The following is a 19559-nucleotide window of genomic DNA, read 5'->3' as shown; positions in this document are numbered from 1 at the left end:
AATTGGTCAGAGGGCTGGGCAGCCTGAACTTTGGACCAATCACAGGTGCTTGTTGAGAAACATTTAAGAAGCTGTAAAAGGACAGCTCAGAACAAAGAAGAGACTTTTTGTCACGAGAATCACAGAGTGCCCGTGTCTCTCTCTCGGTGTTGATGCAACAGATGCTCATTTTTCTTACTGCATTCTTTGCTTAATTTTAACAGAACCATTTTCATCCCAGACTCCACTTGTCAGTTATTCGATCCTTTACCACTGGACTTTGTACAAAGGGACACCTGGGGTGCTGCATCACAAGAAATCTCAAAGATAAACCCCTCCAAAACCTGCCAGAGAAAGGTTTCAAGGTTCTCCAGAACACAGACAGCTATTCATGCCTTGTCAGGCCACACCAATTCTGTCACATCCACCTGAGCTGTGCCGGTGAGGCAAAGGCTCCCCTTCCTCCTACAGAGCCACTGTCTGAGACCACAGATGTCCATCCAGGACAGCACCTGAAAACAACATGGGAAAGGCAAAATGAGAATGTTTTCTGTCAGAAAATGAGTACTACTAATAATAATCAGACCTTCTGGACAGCTTTAGTAACACCGCTTTCACATGATAAATACAGGCCATGCCCATCCTTCCAGCCCAGGTGAAAACATAAAGGAGAACTACAGGAAAAGCAGACTCCCTTATATTGATGTATTTCCTAAAAACTCTTCTGCATTGTAGGCTCTTTGTGTTCTTTTAGAAAATGGATTGCTGCTAAAAACATCTCAGGCCCATATTTTATCAGCCACAGGCAGGACAAGGTGAGCTACAGCTGGAGAGCCAGGGAGATGCAGGACCTTGGCACACCAAGGATAAAAGCAGAGGAAGCAGGGAAGGTGTGAGGGGGAGAGCTGGAGAAGTGAAGGAGCAGGCATTTTCTTGTTTAGATTCATCACTGCTGGGAACATGGAAAACACGTGGTGCTGCATGCATCAAGGACAGAATGCCCATTCTTGGTTGTTTTCCTTTGCTCATAACCTTTGGCTTCAAGCCCTCTCCAGAGGAGCAGAGAATTCCTCCAGGGTAAGGGTGACTCTGGTCCCACTCCAGGAACGTGTCCAGTAAAGAAGGGGAGTAGTTTAGAGGAACTGACCTAAAAAAATCAAGCTCCACAAACACTGAAATGAACTACATTGAGCTGCAACACCAAGTGTTCACAGCAGGCAGAGGCACAAGGTGCACGCAGGACCAAGAAGTACCACTTCACTTGCTTTTTCTGCTTACTTGTATTTCAGTTCTGCTTCCCTTCACAGCTGCTATTCTGCCAAGGCCAAGTCCATTTTCAGAAGCCTGTGTCCTGTGTAGTCAAGGCAAAAAACCCTCACTTAGGATTTCTGCATCACATCTGGATTTGCCAGGAAGCGGATGCACACACAGATGCCCATTTCTGTGACAGGTCAGTCAGAAATCATGCCACCCAGCAACTTGCTCCTCACCTCCCCACTTGGAAATACATTAAAAAGCCAGAAAAAACAACAACCACACAACAGCCCACAAAAGAGAGAGAGTTTAGTGCAGCTTCATCTTAATATTCTGCCCAGTGATGAAGAAAGGAGGAAAGCTGTTCTTCCAGTTCTGCATCAAGCAGTTTGAAACTGCCAATATTGCCCTCACCTGCAGCTGTAGGAATTTCCCTCCTTCCTTCAGCCTTGCCCTGACTTCTGAGGGGCCAGAGGCACCACACAACCCAAAAGGATCGGCACTCACACCCACTGCTAGTACAGACATCTTCATGGTCTGTCTTTGGCCAAACAAACCCCAGGATGTTTTGCTTTCCTGACAGACTTGGCCAATTTCATTCCCATTTATCAAGGCAACAGACTCTCTGTGGCTCTGGGGTCAGAGCCCCACTGCTGGCACAAGACCTCCAGAAAAGTTTAGAGAGAAGAATCCAAGAACAAATTGAAATCCCAGCTATGCAATGAAGGCCTGCTTCTGGCAGGTTCCTTGCAGCTTTTGGGGCACAAGATAAGCCTCTAGACCATAAAAGCATAAGTGAGAAGCCCACACCAAACACTTGGCTTAAAAGACATTGCACCTAATGTTACAGACACAGAATTGCTTTGGCATTTGGCATTTCCTGCACCCACACAAACACATTAAAATAATTAAGTGCAGAGTCCTGAAGCTCAGTTCTTCTAGTCTTCTTTTGGTGGTGTACCAAAATCTACAGCAACACTTAAAAAAAATGGAAAGCAACTTCCACCCCATTCTATTTTCCAATGTAAGAGTCCTCTTAAGAACAGCTCAAAGAAAAAAAAAAGCCCAAGACCTACTAACAGCTAGTGTACCAACCACCCATTTTCCATAGATTTTCATGACACCTGATGGCTTTTGTAAGAAAATAAATTTGTATGTGTAAAAACCCGTCCAGTAAGAGCAGGTGTCTCTGAGCCCACAGCTCGTAGGTAAAAGATCAGAGGAGTGGCACAGAGGGATCCAAAAGTGCCCAAGAGATGTTCAAGTTCACTATATTTGGGCAGCCTTATTTGAAACCAAAGTGCTCTGCAGCTGCCCCAATCCTAGAGTTCATAGCAACGAAACGAGCTCCCCCGCGCCTCATTTTCCCCTCTCTTCCCTTCCGTGACTTTTCCACACACGGTCTGAAGCTGCCCAGACACAGGCACTCGCTCCGGGGCCGGCACCTTTCCATAGCGCGGGGGGGGCCGGGGGACCACGGTAGTGTTGGGACTGGGTGCTCGGCACAGCCCCGCGCTCGCAGCAGCGGACAGGGCACGGCCCCCAGCACCGGCTGGGAAAGCCGCTCCTCGGGCGGCTCCTGTGGCAGGCGGCGACTGCGCCGGGAGACCCCCGCCCGCTCCTGCCTGCCCAGCGGGGCCCGAGCCCCGCGGCCGGAGTGGACAGAGCGGACAGGATGAGCTCGGCTCTATACCGCCGCTCCCGCCTGCCAGCCTAGCACAGCTCGGCTCCGCATGGCTCGGCTCGCACCAGAGCGGCTCTGGGAGTCCTTAGAAGCAGCCCAGCCACCAAATTCCAGTCCCACCCCAGCAATTCCCCCAGGAATGAAGGCTAGGAGTGTCCCCCGTGCAAGATACTCGGTGCTGGCAGAAGCACCCTCAAATGCAGCAGTACAGCCTGATTTAAACCCTTTAAATGCTGGGAAAGCTAGAGTTTCCTTCAGGTGAACTCTTGAGGCAGCAGGGAGTGTTCACCTCACCTTAAATGGCAAATAAATGTGTTCTCCCCTTCCATTTAGTCTCCTACAGTAGCAGAAAAAAGGAGTTTTTCTCAAATCTCTCAAATTATTGGAAAAGGGGGTTTTTACCTCAATTCAAATCCTTAACAAGGAGGGACAACAGGCTTCTCCCCTAGTTTAAACCTTAGGATGATGAAAATGAGCAGGTTACCCTCAAATCAAATCCATAATAAAACAATAATATTTTCCACTTAACAATTAAAATAGAACACAGGGATTTCCCTGCCAACTGATACCCCTAACATCCCAGAAAAGGTAGGCTTTCCCTCAACCAACACCCTTAAAAATACAGGTGAAAGGGCATTCCCCCCAGTTTAAACATACGCAATAATGGAAGAGGAGTTACTTCCCTCAACTCAAATTCCTTTTGTCCTCACAACCCCCAATTTTTCTGGGGGCACCAGGGAGGAATCAGCAAGATAAAATTGAAAAGGGAAAGGAGACAAGTCCCTCCTGCACTTGGCCTTCAGTACTGTTCCTAGTTGTTCCTAGCCTACCCTTGCTTTGCTTTGCCTTGCCTACCACTCTTTGCCTTGCCCTCCATGTAGGCAAGGCAATGCAAACCACATGTAGGCAACTTGTAGGCAAGTCAAGGGAGTGTTTAGAAAGGCCAGAGCAGTGAGGGGAAAGCAAATGGAGTGGTAGGTAAGAGGAGGCCCAGAAGTTCTAGGCAAGGCTGAGGACAGGAAGATAAGCCCAGTGATGGCTAGGCCAGGCTGAAACAGGAAGGACTAGGCAAGGCCCTGGAGGAAAGCAGCAGGCAGGACGAGGGTGAGGCATGGGCATGCAAGGGAATGCATAGCTAGGGAGGGTTAGAAACACAAGGCAAAGAAACTGTTAGGTTGCCAAGGCAAAGCAAGGCAAGGCAAGACAAGGCAAGTGAGAGGTACATCCAAAGATTGCTGGTACATGAAAGTGGCCAGGACAAAAAGCTCTGTCCAGCCTTGATTTGGCATGGCTATCTCTAATCTTCACCTAAAACACTTGGGCTACCTGCTTTCCTTCATATGCAAACGAACTGACATTCTGGGGCTGGACCCCAAGGGAGAAATGTGAATCACCTGTCCAAACTTCAAGATATGCACAGATTGGTACCAACCAAAAGCTGCCCAGACAGATGAGTTGGGTCTGGCAGCATGTGTCCTCCTCTGGGCTTTTGCTCATGTGCTCCTGAAACACTAGGGATACATGAGAACTTTGAGAGTCATAGGAGGAGCAGACAGGGCAGGGCAAGGCCAAGAAATGTCACTGAAAAAGGGGTCTTGAATTCTGGGGAGGTGGGGTGGGAGGGGGATGAGCAAGGTGATGCTCAGCCAAGGCAGTGTTAAATTCCTGAACCCAGAGCAACAGAAGAGGGACTTAATAGAATTAGGAAGAGTTTATTTTTCTTTCTTGTATATAGCAAAAGTAGGAGTGCATATTAGAGTGGGGCATAGAGTATGCGATATGGGAAGTCTGTATCTTCCAATTACCTCATCCTGTGGGGAAAAGGGTGACAGAGCAAGAACTTAGGATAAAAAGGGAGCTGCATCCATCAACCATTTGAGAGACCCCATTGGAAATGCCCCATGATCTCTTCCTTTATTGGAATAAAGTTACAGGACATACCTGTCTCCTTTTTGGATTAAAATCTCTGGAATCGTGGATTAATTTTTCTGACAGCACCAACCAGCGCTCCCCGCTCCGCCCGGAGCTCGGCAGGGCCCGGCCGCACGCGTTCCCCGCTCCGCCCGGAGCTCTCGCGTTGCGGGCAGGCCGCGGGGCAGGCGGGCCGAGCCGGCGCGGCCGTGGTGGCGCGGAGAGCCCCGGGCGGGACGGGGAGTGCGGCGGCGCCCTGCGCTTCTGCTGCCGGTCTCTCGGCAGCTGCCCCCGGCAGGCCCGCCAGGTGCCCCGTGGCCTCGCGGAGCGCGGGGTCGGCCGGGCAGTGCACAGCCGGGGTTGCGGCCAGCGGCGGCCGCAGCAAGGGGCTGCTGGCACTGCCTGTTCCGGTGGTGAGAGAAGGGAGCCCAGAGCGGCGATGAGGGGTGCCCGCCTTTGCCGAGGGTTCCGCACGTGGCCGATTCCGGCGAACCAGAGGTCCAGGGAGCTGCGCCTGATGTCGGCCGTGGGAAGCGCGCTCCGGTTGATGCTGGCCGCTCCCGCCCAGCGCCGCGCTCCCCCGAGGCGTTTTCCTGCTCGTCTTGGGAGGACGTAAAGGACACTAAATCGGGAGCAACTTCGTCTCCTGGTATCCTCAGGGAGACAGCGCACAACTACATGACAAAAAGCCCACTGTAAAAATATGCAGAAGTCTTCAAACTTCTTACCTGTGCTTGCTTGGAATTTGTTGGTGGACCAAATGGATTTTAGGTAAACTGGTATTGCTGATACTACTTTTAAATTAGATTCCTCAACTTCAGAAGGGTAGGGATGGTGGTCATATAGCCCTGAGGAATGCTGTAAACAGTAAGACTGCTCAGTCATTTCAAGCTGTTCAGGAAATGATTGTAGCAGTGGAGTGGACACTGTGAGTAGGTAGCCTTATGTAATGTAATGAGTGGTACTTCCAAATGGAGCAGGATTTCTCCCAGACCCAAGCTGCCACCACTTAGAGCCCTCGCTACCTGTGGAGCTGTCAAACACCTCCTCCAAACTGATACCAGGAAACTGGGAGGCTGAGTTTTGTTTTACAGGGAAAAGGATCACCGTTCACCTCCAGGGGCCTGTAGCCAGGAGTGGGCTTCTGCCTGCTAAGATTCCAACTGGCGCAGGATTTCTCCCAGACCCAAGCTGCTACCACCTAAAACCCTGGCTGCCCTTGGAGTGCCAAATGCCTCTTCCAGACTGACATCAGAAAACTGGAATGTTGAGTGTTGCTTCCCATGGAAAAGACCAAGCATTTGTGTGCAGGTGCCTGTTCCTGTGACTGGACTTCTGCCTGGTAAAATTCCGAACAGCGCAGGATTTGTCCCAGACCAAAACTGCCACACCTAGAACCATGGCTGCCTTTGGAGTGCCAAATGCCTCCTCCAGAATGACATCAGGAATCTGGAGGGGGGTGAGTTTTGATTTTACAGGAAAAGGGCCAAGGTTTGTGTCCGAGGCTGGCTGAGGGCAATGAGTCTACCCTGCAATCAGCAGCCAGATGGAAAGGCTGGCTGAGGGCAGCAGGTCTACCCAGAACCTGCCAGGACGGGAAGGCACAGGACAGGATATTGTGCATCCCCTCTTGGCATCCCAAGAACCAAGCATGACACCTGCAGACGTGGCACAAGGGGCATGATGCGCGGCTCCCCAGGAAGGAAGGAAGGGAGGGAAGAAGGAAGGGGTCCAAATCAGAGGTGCCGCTTCCCAGAGGACCTCTGGAAATGTAGGACCCAGGATAAAAACCCTTAGTATGACCCTCTGTCATATTTCATAGCAAAAAAAAATCCCAGTAAATGGATTCTTCATTATTTTTAATTGATAATATTAAGGAATTTTTATTTTGTATGTTTATTTCAGTTATTAACTATGATTTTCTCTAGGAACGCAGTCCAACTCAGCAGCAGTGACACGTCTTGTCACCTGGCGACATCTCTTCCTTCCACAGCCCCCCTTCTCCATTTCCAAGGTGCCATCTTTTTGCTCACATCACAATGCATCTCTTCAGTCTGCCATTGTCATCACAAGGTGGCACTCCCCCATCACTGGGACACCCCATGGCAACAACTGGGAGCTGCTGGGCACTGCCTGTAGCCTCAAGCAGGGTTGGGGGATTGTTCTGGTGGGTGTGGGGGCTTTTATGGGAGGGCCCTCAAGGACAGGCAAGGCAGGGGCTGATTGGAGAGGAATTTGGGGAGCAAGATGGAGGAGTGTTACACCATCAGCATCAGCAAGAAGCAGAGTTGCTTGTTCCCCACACTCCTGCGGCTCTCCATCAAAGGTGAGGGTTTTGGGAGGCCCCCAGGGGCCAGGAGGGTTGAACAGGGCTGAGGCTACTCTGAGGGTCTCATGGGTATAGCATATCCCTCTGCCGTGGCCAGCTTCTGAGCTGTGGGAATCTCTCTCGAGGTTCTGGCTCTTATGGGAGCTCTGACAGCTCCTACTGGGATCTCAGGAGCCAGCTGAATTTTGGGTTGCCATCTTGTTTTGGGGGTTGGATGATCACAGCCCTGGTTCTGAGCCCTTTTCACACCCCCAGTTTTGCCCCAGCCCTGCCTGGGGAGTAGAAGGAGGCAGAACTAGGGGCACAGTCCAGTCCAGGCTCTTTGTCAGCCCCATTTATCATTCCAAGAGCTCCACAAAATGCCATGAGTGCAACCTGACACTTCTTTCCAATACTTTCCAGAGGTGGTGGCCATCTGGGATGTTGTGTCTGCCTACATCCTACGACAGATGAAGCTGGACAAGGTTGGCTGGTGTCTTGGACCCCTGTGGTCCCTTTTCCCGAGCATCACGGCGCCACCCCAAGAGAACTCTTCTTAGTGTTCCCTGATCTGCCAGGGGTAGAGAGACCTAGCAGAGAGATACAGGATGCTGCTGGGTCCATGCCAAGGATCATCCCAGCGAATCTTTCCCTGGTTTGCAATTGCTTGGGATCTTCTTTAGCCGAGGAATTTTTGTGAATATTTTGAAGAGGGAAGGTAAAAAAAATTGAGAACGTGAGTTTTTCCCACAATTTTCACATTTCCTTTTGTCAGAGACTGGATTAGAACAACGTCTTGAGACATCTTGCACTTGTAATCCCAGTCTGCGTCTGGTGGGAGGGGCAGGGCAGGCTTTGCGTAGGTGAAGCAGTGCCCATCCCACCCCCAGTGCCCAGTCAGGCTGTCAGTCATAGCACCTAGGGGTCATTGATAACCTGCCCTCTGATTGGCGAGTGACCAGCAGTCCCACCTGGAGCATGGGCCCACAAAGGCCTAAGAGCTTAAAACAGGCTAACCACAAGGTAGCCAGCATGTGGACCTTGCCTTGCCTGGGACACTGGGGGGGAACACAGGAGCTGGTACCTATATGTGTGTTTTGCTGTACTCTTTCTGTCTCTGTCTGTCTCTGTCTTTCCTTCTAATCCTCTTTTCTTTGTACCTTTTTGGTAAATGCTGAATAAATGCTAAGTAATGGGATGATAAGTGGTTTTATGTTGAATTTGTTAGTGTATTTATTCCTTTGCCAAAGTTTCTTTAATTTTCTGTATTTCTACCTTTCTGTGATTTTTCATCTTTTGAGAATAGCTGGTGGGGATTTCTCATTGGCACTAGCTAGATTAAAGGCACCTTGAGTTTAACCCATGGATTCAAGGGTCTGGGTATCTCAAGTGCTTTTTCTTTTTCCTGGGCAGGGTGTTCTTGTCCCAGGTCTTGGGACCTTTGCTGTGGTCCATGAGCAAATCAATGGCATAGAAGAGGTGTATGTGGTTCGAAGACCTGTGTTCCAGCTGGATATGGACACGTCCTGTCTACGGGAGCTGGTGTTCCCAGCAGTGATGATACCTGGTGAGAAGGGATCCAGCCCCATATTTGGGGGGACTGTGTGCCCTCTGCTCTTTGAGGGAGGGGGGAATCACCTCCAAAGTTGGAGGACAGAGTTGACTTTACCCCAGACCAAACCTCTCTGGCATTTTGCCATGAATCTCACGTGAACATTTGCTCAGCTGTGGTAGTGAAAATGCTTTCCTCTTTGTAGGTGACATCAAGATCATGCCACTGGATTACTGGTGGCTGTCCCAGACCAATTCCCTCCCACCCGACGTGGTGAGGGGCTGTGTGGAAGAGACCGTTCTTTTGTATTCCTTCCAGCTGAGGGACAGGCAGCGCCCTGCCTTCGCCTTTGAGAATATTGGCATCCTGTCCTGCCAGGACAATGTCCTGTGCATGCAGTTCCACTGCAGCTGTGTTGCAGGACTGGAGAGTCAGGACACCTGGGTGGCTCTACTGCTCACGGTGAGCTCGAATGTGGGGACACTGAGGTGCTGGAGCATGCCCAGAGAAAGGCAGAGAGGCTGGGAAAGGATCTGAAACACAAGTCTTATGAGGAGTAGCTGTGGGGACTGAGCCTGAAGAAAAGGAGGCTCATTGGGGACCTTCTTGCTCTCTGCATCTGCATGAAAGGAGGGTGAAGCCAGGTGGGCGTAGGCCTGTTCTCCCAGATAACAAAAGACAAATTGCACCAGGAGAGGTTTAGGTGGGATTTTAGGGAAAATGTCTTCAAGTGAGAGGTCATCCACCCTTGACACAGGTTGCCCAGGGCAGTGGTGGTCTCATCATCCCTGGAGGGATTTAAGAGGCATGTGGATGTGGCCGTGGTTGGACTTGTTGGAAGAACTCCAAGGGTTCTTCCAATCTTATTGGTTCATTGATTCCATGATGTTCGTGAATGAGGTCTGGGAAGAGGAGTTTGGAGAAGTGGGTTCTATCCTATAGGAGCAGAAGACAGCTCTGCTTCCTCCATGGAAACCTCCTGACAGCTCCCTGTCACTCTGCAGAGGCTGAGTGTGCCAGGTTCTGGTGTCAACAATGGAGTGGCTCAGGAAGTGCAGGTTGCACAGGCCCACATGTTCCCAAGGTGAGTGCATTTCCTTGATGATTGTCTGGTTCCTTCATTGCCTGCAGAATGGGGGGTCTGCCATTCCTCAAGCCTGTGGCATCATTTGCTTCTGGAGTTGGCCTCATTTATTCTTTTGGGTCCCTTCTAATACAGGATGTTGTCATTCTGTGATTCTAGGTTTCAGCTTGCTGTGTCTGAGGATTTTTCCACCCAACCTACAAAGGCTGCAGAGAAACACGGGGTCAGAACAGGTAGGGAAAGGGTTCCTCCTGCTCTGATACACGTGGAGTAATCACATCCTGTTACCACACAACCTCACAGGCTGCTCCCAAGAGCTTCCTCCTTTTCCAGGAGAAAAAGAGCATCCTGGAAAGTTTTCTCAAGCTGTGCTGCCATACCAGAGGCCAGGCATGAGGCAGCAAGAGCCAGGGCCAAAGCCACCTGCCAGGTGAAACTCTTGTGGGAACAGAATAGAGGGATCTTTGCACCCAGGGTGAAATCCACTTCAGACACTTGGACTGTGTAGCAACTCAGGGAGGTCCACAGGAACAGTCCTAGCTCCCTACTTCTCCTGAACACCTGTGGAGTTTTGGCCCCAAGGGAAACAGGTTCCCTATCTGCCCCATGCTGATGCTGATGGCTGCTGGTATTTCTGCAGTGTGCTTGCCCAATACCCAACCAGCTCTCGGAGGATGAGGGAGGTAGGTGGGCAGGAGTTAGCTCCTTCAGCCAAGCCTGACATCACCCTCCTGGCTTCTGAGAACTGCCAGAGAGCACTGCAGGTATGTCCCAGATGGATCAGATCTGAAGGAAGCCCCTCAAAAGCTGAAACTAATTATGCCTGACACCTCCAGGAGGTCTGGCAGCTGTCTGCAGAATGGGAACATGGGAATTCACACTGGAAAGAACAGAAGGTGGAATGGGGGGCGTGGGAAGCCTGGGCTGCTGAGGAGGACCAACAGATGCCACAGGTAGGGGAAGAGAACCGCTGTGTCAGTCATCCTGGTTGCCCACAGAGCCTCCCTGGGACAGGGGCACAGGGAGTGGAACTGGAGACCAGGGGGGACCATGAAAGACTAATGAGGCATGGGACAGGTCCCTTGGAGGAGCTGGATGTTTGTAGGGTGTCTCAGGGAACTTTTGGGCCCCCCGGGCTACTTTGAGGGTAGTCCCTGGGGATTGGAGGGACTCTTAGGACCCCAGGAGATGGGAATCCCTGCGGACCCAGATTGAGAGAGGGGTCTCAGGTGGGATTAGGGTGTCCTGGGGCTTCAAGGGGACTCTTAGAACTGGAGGAGATGGGTGTCCCTGGGGTCCAGTTGGGGGACACCGAGGTACAGGTCAGAGATCTGCTGACATGTCTTCCAAGGGAGAGCTCTGGGGAGAAAGAGCAAGCTGTCAGTCATGGTGGGGTGCCAAGTCTCCTGGCTCCCACATTTTCAGGGATCCTCTGGGAAGCAACACCTCTGATTTGCTGAAAGCATCTCCTCCTTGGCAGGTATCTGGCATTGGACGTGCTTGGGCTCCCCATCGTCCATCCCAGCCCCCAAGAAAGGGGGTCACTGTGAGGTTAGGGGGGGCTGGAACCCCCCTCCCCACAGAGAAAATGTCAGAGAGATTCCAGCCTGGGACCAGGTGGGTGAATGCACAACCAGGTGGGTGGATGTGGCACTGTGTGGGTACAGGATGGGGTGAAGGGAGAGGCAGCTGGCAGCTCTGGGATGACAATTCCCTCTTGTTGCAGACACCTTTCCCCACGAGCCATCCAGGTGCTCTGTGGGCTGGAGCCACATCAAACACGGAGGAACATCTTCACGTTCTTGGCTGAGAACAACCGGCGGCGGCAGGAACAGCAGAGGCAGTTCTGCAGGTACAGTAATTTCACGAATACAAGCCGCACTGAGTATAAGCCGCATCTCTGGGTGTTGGCAAATATTTCGTTCTTTGTCCATACACAAGCCGCACCTGAGTATAAGCCGCTCTGTCGTTCGCAGCGAGGACCCCAGGTGCAACAAAGTTGCCAAATAGTAACAGAACCGCGGCAGGGCGGGGTTTACTGGCTCAGCTAAGGCTGTGCAGGCTCGGCCCACTCGGGGCTGCCGACGGGGCCAGGTGGCCCAGCCCGGCGCTGCCGCTCGGCGGGGCCGCTCAGGGCCGGCCGCCGCTGCCACTGGGCTCGGTCACCACGGCCCAGCACTGTACCGTGGTGGCAGGCAGGGACGGAGCCCCCTCCACTCCCGCAGCGGCGGAGGTGGGCAGGGCGGAGCACCCCGCCTCCTCCCTGAGCCGCGGCAATGGCGGCGCGGGGCTCCCCCGTCTCTCCCCCAGGCTGCGGCAGAGGAGAGAAGGAAAGAGCTCTCCTGCCTCTCTCTCCGCCCCCCGTGCTGCCTGCAGGGTGCCAGGCTCCACCCGCGACGCAACAGAGTAGCAATTTGTAACAATCGCAAAATGCCGGCTTTGCAGCTGCTCGGCTCGGCACCCTGGCTGGCACTTCTGAGGTTGTGAATGTCAGAAAATTATTCACATATTAGCCGCTCCTGAGTATTAGCCGCATTTCCGGTTTGGGAGCCAAATCTTAGTCAAAATGGTGCGGCTTGTATTCATGAAATTACTGTAATTCCAAAGGGATTGATTTCACCACTGCAGAGGTAGCCCCAGGGGATGGGAGCGGGATCTGAAGGCTGCCTTTGGGCTGCCTGACACACCCCTGACACCTACCTGAACACCCAGCATTGGCTTCCCATGTGGGACAGAAAAATCCTGATTGAAGACAGAGAGACCTTTATGGCAGGCCATCTCCTTGTCAAACCTGAGAGTATGTCCTTCCCCGGCAGAGTCCTGTCCCACAATACCTTATCCTGAGTGGGGACACCTGTGTGGGACACCCAAGGTCTTAGCCCAACCTGACTTTGCCTCAGCTGTATGAGGGACCTTCTCATGGGCTGGGAATTCACCAGAGCATCTCCATGGACACCTTGACGTGATCTGATCCCAGGTGGCTGAGCAAGTCCTGGAGAAGTTCTCTGCTTCTGCCTGCCTGATTGATTGGACGCCTCTCTCTCTCTCTCCCTCTCACCTCAGCTCCAGGTGCTGGTCCAGCGCGTAAAGGGTTGAGGCTGAGCTGTGGCTGCTGGGGATGCAGCTGGGAAGCTGCTCACCTGCTGAGGTCCACCTGTGGGTACAAAATAAATACAACTGTTCGCCCCAGGACTGAGTGGCCTAGGCCTGGTGATGAAGCTGTCTAATGGCTGGGACTGTGCTGGGACCACAGGGGCTGGGATGGGGAGGGGGCTGTGTGGGGGACCATGGGCTTTTCAGGAAGGTGAGGAAATGGGTTTGCCTCATGTCTCCTGCTCAGGGTGGAGGGACCCCGCAGCCGATAGGCCAAGGTGAGTGCGATGTTTGCCAGGTACCTGCTCTTCAGGAGGAACAGGTAGGTCAGACTCCTTCACAAGCCCTGGTTCTCATGGGGCACCTGTGCCAGCCCCCAAGCTCCCCAGTGTCCCCCAGTACATGACAGGAGGAGAATCCAAACATCTGGGAGATCTTCAGAGTGCATTTTCTGGCACAGGTGATACGGAACCAAGATGGAGAGGTGCCTGGGGAGCAGTGATCACCCATGGGATCATTGTGCCTGCTGGGATGTTACTGTGGAGAGACTGGGGGACACTGGAAGAGGAGGACACTGGAGAGCAGTGAGGCACACTGGAGAGCAGTGAGGCACACTTGGGAGCATTGGAGGGGGCACTGGAAGCAGTGCAGGAGACAGGGAGCAATGGAAGGGGCACTGGAAGCCCTGGGGAGGACCCTGAGAGTGCTGAGGAGACTGTGGAGCACTGCAGAAAGTTGTCATTGACCTTTACCTCCCCTGGGCAGCCCACCATCCTCAGCACCCCTGTGCCTACATATTTTCCTCCCTCAGGAAGGGAAGGCACTGTTCTCCTCCTTCGTGAGCCCACCTCCCAAATTTGGATACCATCTCCAAAATTTGAACACGTCCAGGGATTGCTCCCACACAAAAGGTATGGGGGCAGAAAGGTCCTGGCCTTTACCTCCCCTGGGCAGAAAAGGCAACTTTGCTCTCCAGTCTGGTGTATCAGTGCATTTGTGAGAATGAACACCTATCATTGCAGCCAGGCTTATAGCACCCCAGAACTAGAATCGCAGCAAAAAAAAATCAAGGGTTTGACAAACAAGGAACAATTTTTTTTCCTCCATAAAATTCCAGCTTTTAATTGAACCCCACACCAGTTTCTGATTGATTTTGTATGGTGCCACCTGATTTAGCTTTTCAGGGGTGGTTTGGTTTGGGTTTTTTCCCCCCTCCTCATCATTCACCAGTGACCAACCATGTCACTTAGCACAGTGGCAGTGCAATACAGAAACGAGGTGCGAAGCAACGCTGAGGATCCAGGATGCCCATGTCCTCCATTTTAGCATCTTTCTGGCAACAGCAGAAAATCCAAATGACAACACCCTTTCAAATGCACTTCATCAATCACAGGAAACTAGGAATGACCTTACCTGAAACTTTGAGCATGGCACATTTATGCATGCAAGTTACTTCTGGGGATGTTCCAAATGGGCACAGAGGAAAATTTTCCACAATGAGAACAATCAGCCACTGGAATAATCACCCCAGGGAAGTAGTGGGTTGTTGCTGTGGCAACGGACAAAGACAAACACTACACTAAAGTTTAAGTGACAAAAGCCAAATCATTATTGCACACATCTTATAGTTATCAGAAGGCACTGTGTTTCATTCCAGTTGGTCACTAACCTTTCTCCACTCAGTTCATTGGTTAGTAGCTGTTCATGTGCGTATGTGCTAATGGCTTTCCTCTTTACAGATATTTATATTTTTATCCCCTGTGAAGAAGATGTTTCACACAGGCAGAATCTTTACTTTCACAGGTGTAAATTGTCTTCCCCCAAGAATAGATGGATATGCAAGCTGATTCTCATTGTTACCATTCCTTCCTCACAGGAACTTAGCTGAAGTAACAAGGCCTGAACCATGATTTTACCAGACCTTTCTTTTGTAAAGTTTTACCTATATGCAACAGTGGATTTCTCAACATTGGACACTTTTGAGATTCAGCTGGAACTGGGTGCTGGGCCAATCTTCTCTTGACTGTGCTTTTGCCAGGAAAGGTTGATCCTGGATCCTTGAGGTCCCTTCCAAACTGGGATTCCATGAGTTCATGGAATCAGACAACATGCTCCCTATGCTCTCCTGCACCTTTTCTGAACACAACATGGAAAGGTGGCTTCTAGAGAAAAATTGAGACCTATGTTCCTAGAGTCTCTGTTGTTTTTCCATCCCTCAGAACTGACTGAGCAAGGGCTCATAAGACCACCTCTGCCCCTAGGAGAGCAAGTGGCACCGGCCAGTGGCAGAGTGCATGTCAACTGCTGCAAGACAAAGCTTATGAAGCAGCTGTTGTTCAAGTTGTGGAGCTTCCCCCATGCTGATACTGGCTGGTTGCTGCCAGGCCACACAAAAGCTTCTGCAGGGGAAACAGGACCCTTTGTCGATGAGTTACTCCCTTACAAAGGCCTGCAAAGAAATCAGATGCTGAAGGACAAGAAAAGCTTCTTGTGGCTGAAGAAAGGCAAAGTATTCTTCTGCACTCTTCTGTGCCCAGAAGACCCAGCTCTCACCTATAACCCAAGCACACTGCAGAGGCAGTCTTAGTGCAGCCATTCTCCACCTCTCCACGCATTCTCCACCTCTCCACACACAGCTCTTGCTCATGTGCAAGAAGTTGCTTTTCTCTAACACTGGCCAACTTTCTTTCCACTTTGTGCCTTGCGCCTGCCTCCAATATGTCTTACCTTCTGGGGAATTTGTACTGTCTTGGGGTGATTTTATGATGATGCTTTATTCCCTAATCGTCTGCTTTATGCCCAGAAAGTGAGTGCCGTAGCTTTAAGATGGACCTGGGGGGTGGGGCAGGGAGCCTTGGGCTCCTATGGGCTGTGTTCAAGCTCTGGCTCTCTCTGTGCTCTGGAGGAGGATGCTACATTGTTTCCTCTGTTGGATTGTTGTTTTTTTCCTAGCTTGAAGCAAAAAGTTTTTTCCCTTCTGTTCCTGTAGCTTGGAGGCGGTACCGGGAATCGATCCTCTCGGCAATTCATCCCTTTTTACTTGAACTGTTTCGGTTTTTTTTATAATTTTTTTTTTCCCCTTCTTTCTTTGACTGTCCGGGGAGCCAGTGCGAGATGGCCCCAAACCCGAGACCTCGGAGGAGCTGAACTGAGACAAGAAAGGACATTTAAATCCACCAAATCTGGCTGTTGCAAGGAGAAGACCCACGCCAGATATCTAACAGGTTCCCAGCAGCTCTGAACTCTTTTCTTCTCCCATTCCCATAGACAAAGAAGGGTGGTTGCCAACTTTGCCTCTCAGTGACATGGCGAGGTGGGAGTGTGGTGTAAGGTTAAAAAATTTTTTTTTCTCCTTTTCCTGTTTTTTTTCTCTACCTTGTGGGCACCCTTATTTTTCTTTTGTTAATAAATTTATTTTCTTTTCACTTTCATCCGCTGGTATCCATTTCTCATTGGCAGAAGAAATGGGAGTTATTGAAACCCTCTCTCTTTAGAGAAAAACACTCAATTTAGAGCTTTTTTCTCCTAGAATTTGTCTCCAAACAGGTACTCACAGGACCTGCTGTGTGTGATGGGAATTGCTTGTGCCTTTAATGGGGGAGTGTTTGGGTTTAGTATTTTTTCCTTCTGTTTCTTTCTCTCATGGAATTTTGTCCCATCTGTCACCAAGAAGATATGATCGATACTTCAGAGAAAAGAAGTTGCCAAGCTAAGGGGAGGACGGCACCTGGCTGTACTTCTCTTACCTGAGGGTTTCTCTCTGAGAGGGACTGAGAGAATTGGGTAAACAGGGCTGGGCACAGCTCCTTTGCAGTTCTTTTGCTTCCTCATCTTTCAGAGGGGAAGGAGACTGCAGTCTCTGTGGGAAGAATTCGCCCCCACTGTGGGTTCTGTCTCCTGATGCCTTCTCCTGTGAGCGGAGCTCTGCTTGTAAGAGCGGCTGTTGGACTGGGACCTTACTAGCACCCTTCCTCACTAAAAAAGGGACTTTTCACCATTTGCTGGGGTGCCTCAGGGGAAGAGCCCAGGGATCCCTGAGCCCCTTCCCCCTCCAAGGGAGCCTCTCCCAGCCCTGTTCAGGAGCCGGGCTGTTGCTGCCCAGCCCCCGCCACGCCTCGCTACTGCTCCTGGGGTTTTTTTGCAAGACTGCCTGCTGGGACACCCTGCAGTAGCAGGTCCTGCTACAGCTGCTGAGTTTCTGCTGCCTCTTGCTTGCTGTCCCAGGTGAGCTTGTTCCTGCCATTTCAGCTTGTTGTATCCGAGGTTCCTGCTGGGGCATTGGCATCAGCTGCCTCTGGGCGTTTGTGGAACATCCCTTCCGCTGGCACGCCTGCCATTATGACATGAAAGAGGTGACCGAGCCCACCCCACAGCGCCCCCTGCAGCCGCGGGGGAATCATTGCACCCGCCCTGCCTGGCTGGGAGCCAGCAGCGCCCCTGCCGGCCGTGCCCGGAACTGCACCAAGGCGAAAGTGCCTGTGGCGAGAGAAGGCTGGGACTGGGTCTGGGGGTCTGTTTGTTGGGAATGCCATGGCTGTTGTTTGTTTGCCTTGTTATACTCACTAGTAAAGAACTGCTATTCCTTTTCCCCAGGGAAAGGGGCCTGAAAGACCCTTAATTTCAAAGTTATAATAATTCAGAGGGAAGCGGGTGAGTCTCCATTCCAAGGGATGTTCCTCACCTTCCTTGGCACATATCTGTCTTTCAAACCAAGACAAGAGCTCTGGCTGACAAAAAGTGTGTCAAGTAGTGCTCCAAACGGACAGGAATCACACAGTCATCCATTTCCTTGATAAGAAGCAATTCTGGGCACTGAGAACTTTTAGGGACTATGAACACCTACAGAACTGCATGCACCCACCCATCAGCATTCTCCATACAAAGCAGATCAGTGCTACTTTACCCCTCTGCAGAGCTGTGCATGCAGGACATCCCCTCCATTTCCACAGCATTTTAGTCCACAGCAATCATCAAGAATTGACTAATTTCCCAGACACACTTGGTTTCTCCCAGAGTGACCCTCACTGCCACACTGTCTTTGCTTTCCCACAGGTAAGAATGTCAGTCATCTGCTGTTCCTGCTGCTCTCAGAAGAAGATGCAAAGGGAATGTGGCAGAGAGCTTGAAGGAAAAATGCAGCCTCACCAGCAGGAATGAGCTGGCATGAAGAACCCACCTGACAGCTCTTAGAGGAATTTAAAAAATGGAACGCATAAAGAAGGGATTAATCTGGCCATAGAAAGAGGGAGGAAAATGTTGGGCAAAATGAAACTCATGTCCTTCTTAAGCATTTCTGCTGTAAGAAACCGCTGAAAGTGAAGAGGAAGAGTTAAAGGACAACCTGAGGCATCAAGAGACTTAACTGCAGGATGGAGGTGTCATGACAGGACTACAGGCAGGGGACAAGTTCTTGATGGCAGCTGGAACAACCTTCAAGATGTGACAGGGACATCTCTGTGTGATAGCAGCAAAGAACACCCATGGGAGAGGTGTGTAGTGCACAGCTGGGGGCAATCTCCACCCCAGATTTTAAGAGCTCAACAGGAAAATGTCCTGAACCATCTGATACAGCTTTGGATATACCCCACTAGGAACCAGCGGTTTGGATAACTCTGGAGGCTTTCTGAGCCTATGGGTTTTAGAGGTGTTACTAAAACCTGATGTTACACAGAGATTTGCTTAACAGATTTACAGAAACAAAATCAAGAAAAAGAAAAAAGCAGCTGCACAGGATTGCCCGATAAGGTTTGCGAACAAAAAACTTGTTTTATTGGCACTTTAAAGTTCTTGGCTTGCTCTTCCTAGTAAAAAAGCTTGGTAGAAGATGAAAAAAATTAAATGCACTAAAAAACTAGAGTTAAAACTGGAACTGAGGAGTTCCACAGAACAGAGGGGGGAAAAAACCCAAACCTCAAAACAAATGCACTTTCCTAACAGGAGAGAAGTAGGAAATCAAACTGTGCCAGGAAGCTCAAGAACTGTGCAAAAGCTGTTAGCCTCATACTGGTCTCTGAGTGCCAGAAATTATAGCCTGTGTGCCGTAGCAGCTCTGAACTGCAATATTACAAAATCTCCTTCTCTGCAATGTCTGCTGGCTCCTGGGAAGGACAAGGACTTTGTCTTTCACCTTAATAAAAAATGCTTCTTCTCCAGATTATTCTCACCAGAAACTGCATCATCACAACAAACAAACCACCAGTATGTGTGAGGAAATGGAGACTGGTGGAGCCTGCTCCTTTATTCAGGGAATGCTGCCCCTCTGTGGAGGAAGGTGCATGAGGATGGGGAATACTCCTTACCTTCACTTATTGTGGGATGTCAGGCCCAGATTCTGGATGGAAGCAGCGAATCTCAGTGTGCTGTGACAAGCACCTGGAATTCAGGTAACAAGCAAAAGCCTTCCCCCTCTTTTATGGTGCGTAGAAACTTGGGAGTTCTTCAGAACTATAAACAATTAATACCAAAGATTTTCTGTGCAACAGATATTTAATTTGGATGGGTTTTCTGCAAAACATCTATTACACATCCAGGTGTCAACCCTAAGGGTCCATTGTACCTGATCTCCCTGATAGTAGGTACCTCTTGCTTACACCATGTTTCTCCAACCATCTGGCCTGAGCATGAGTCCACAGACACTTTGTCCTAGCAGGCCCAAGAAGCTGCTGGCCAGCTGACAAACTCTGACCAAGTCCCC

The sequence above is a fragment of the Catharus ustulatus genome, chromosome 18, assembly GCF_009819885.2.
Source record: "Catharus ustulatus isolate bCatUst1 chromosome 18, bCatUst1.pri.v2, whole genome shotgun sequence".
Lineage (NCBI taxonomy): Eukaryota > Metazoa > Chordata > Aves > Passeriformes > Turdidae > Catharus > Catharus ustulatus.
Note: the sequence above shows the minus strand (reverse complement) of the source record.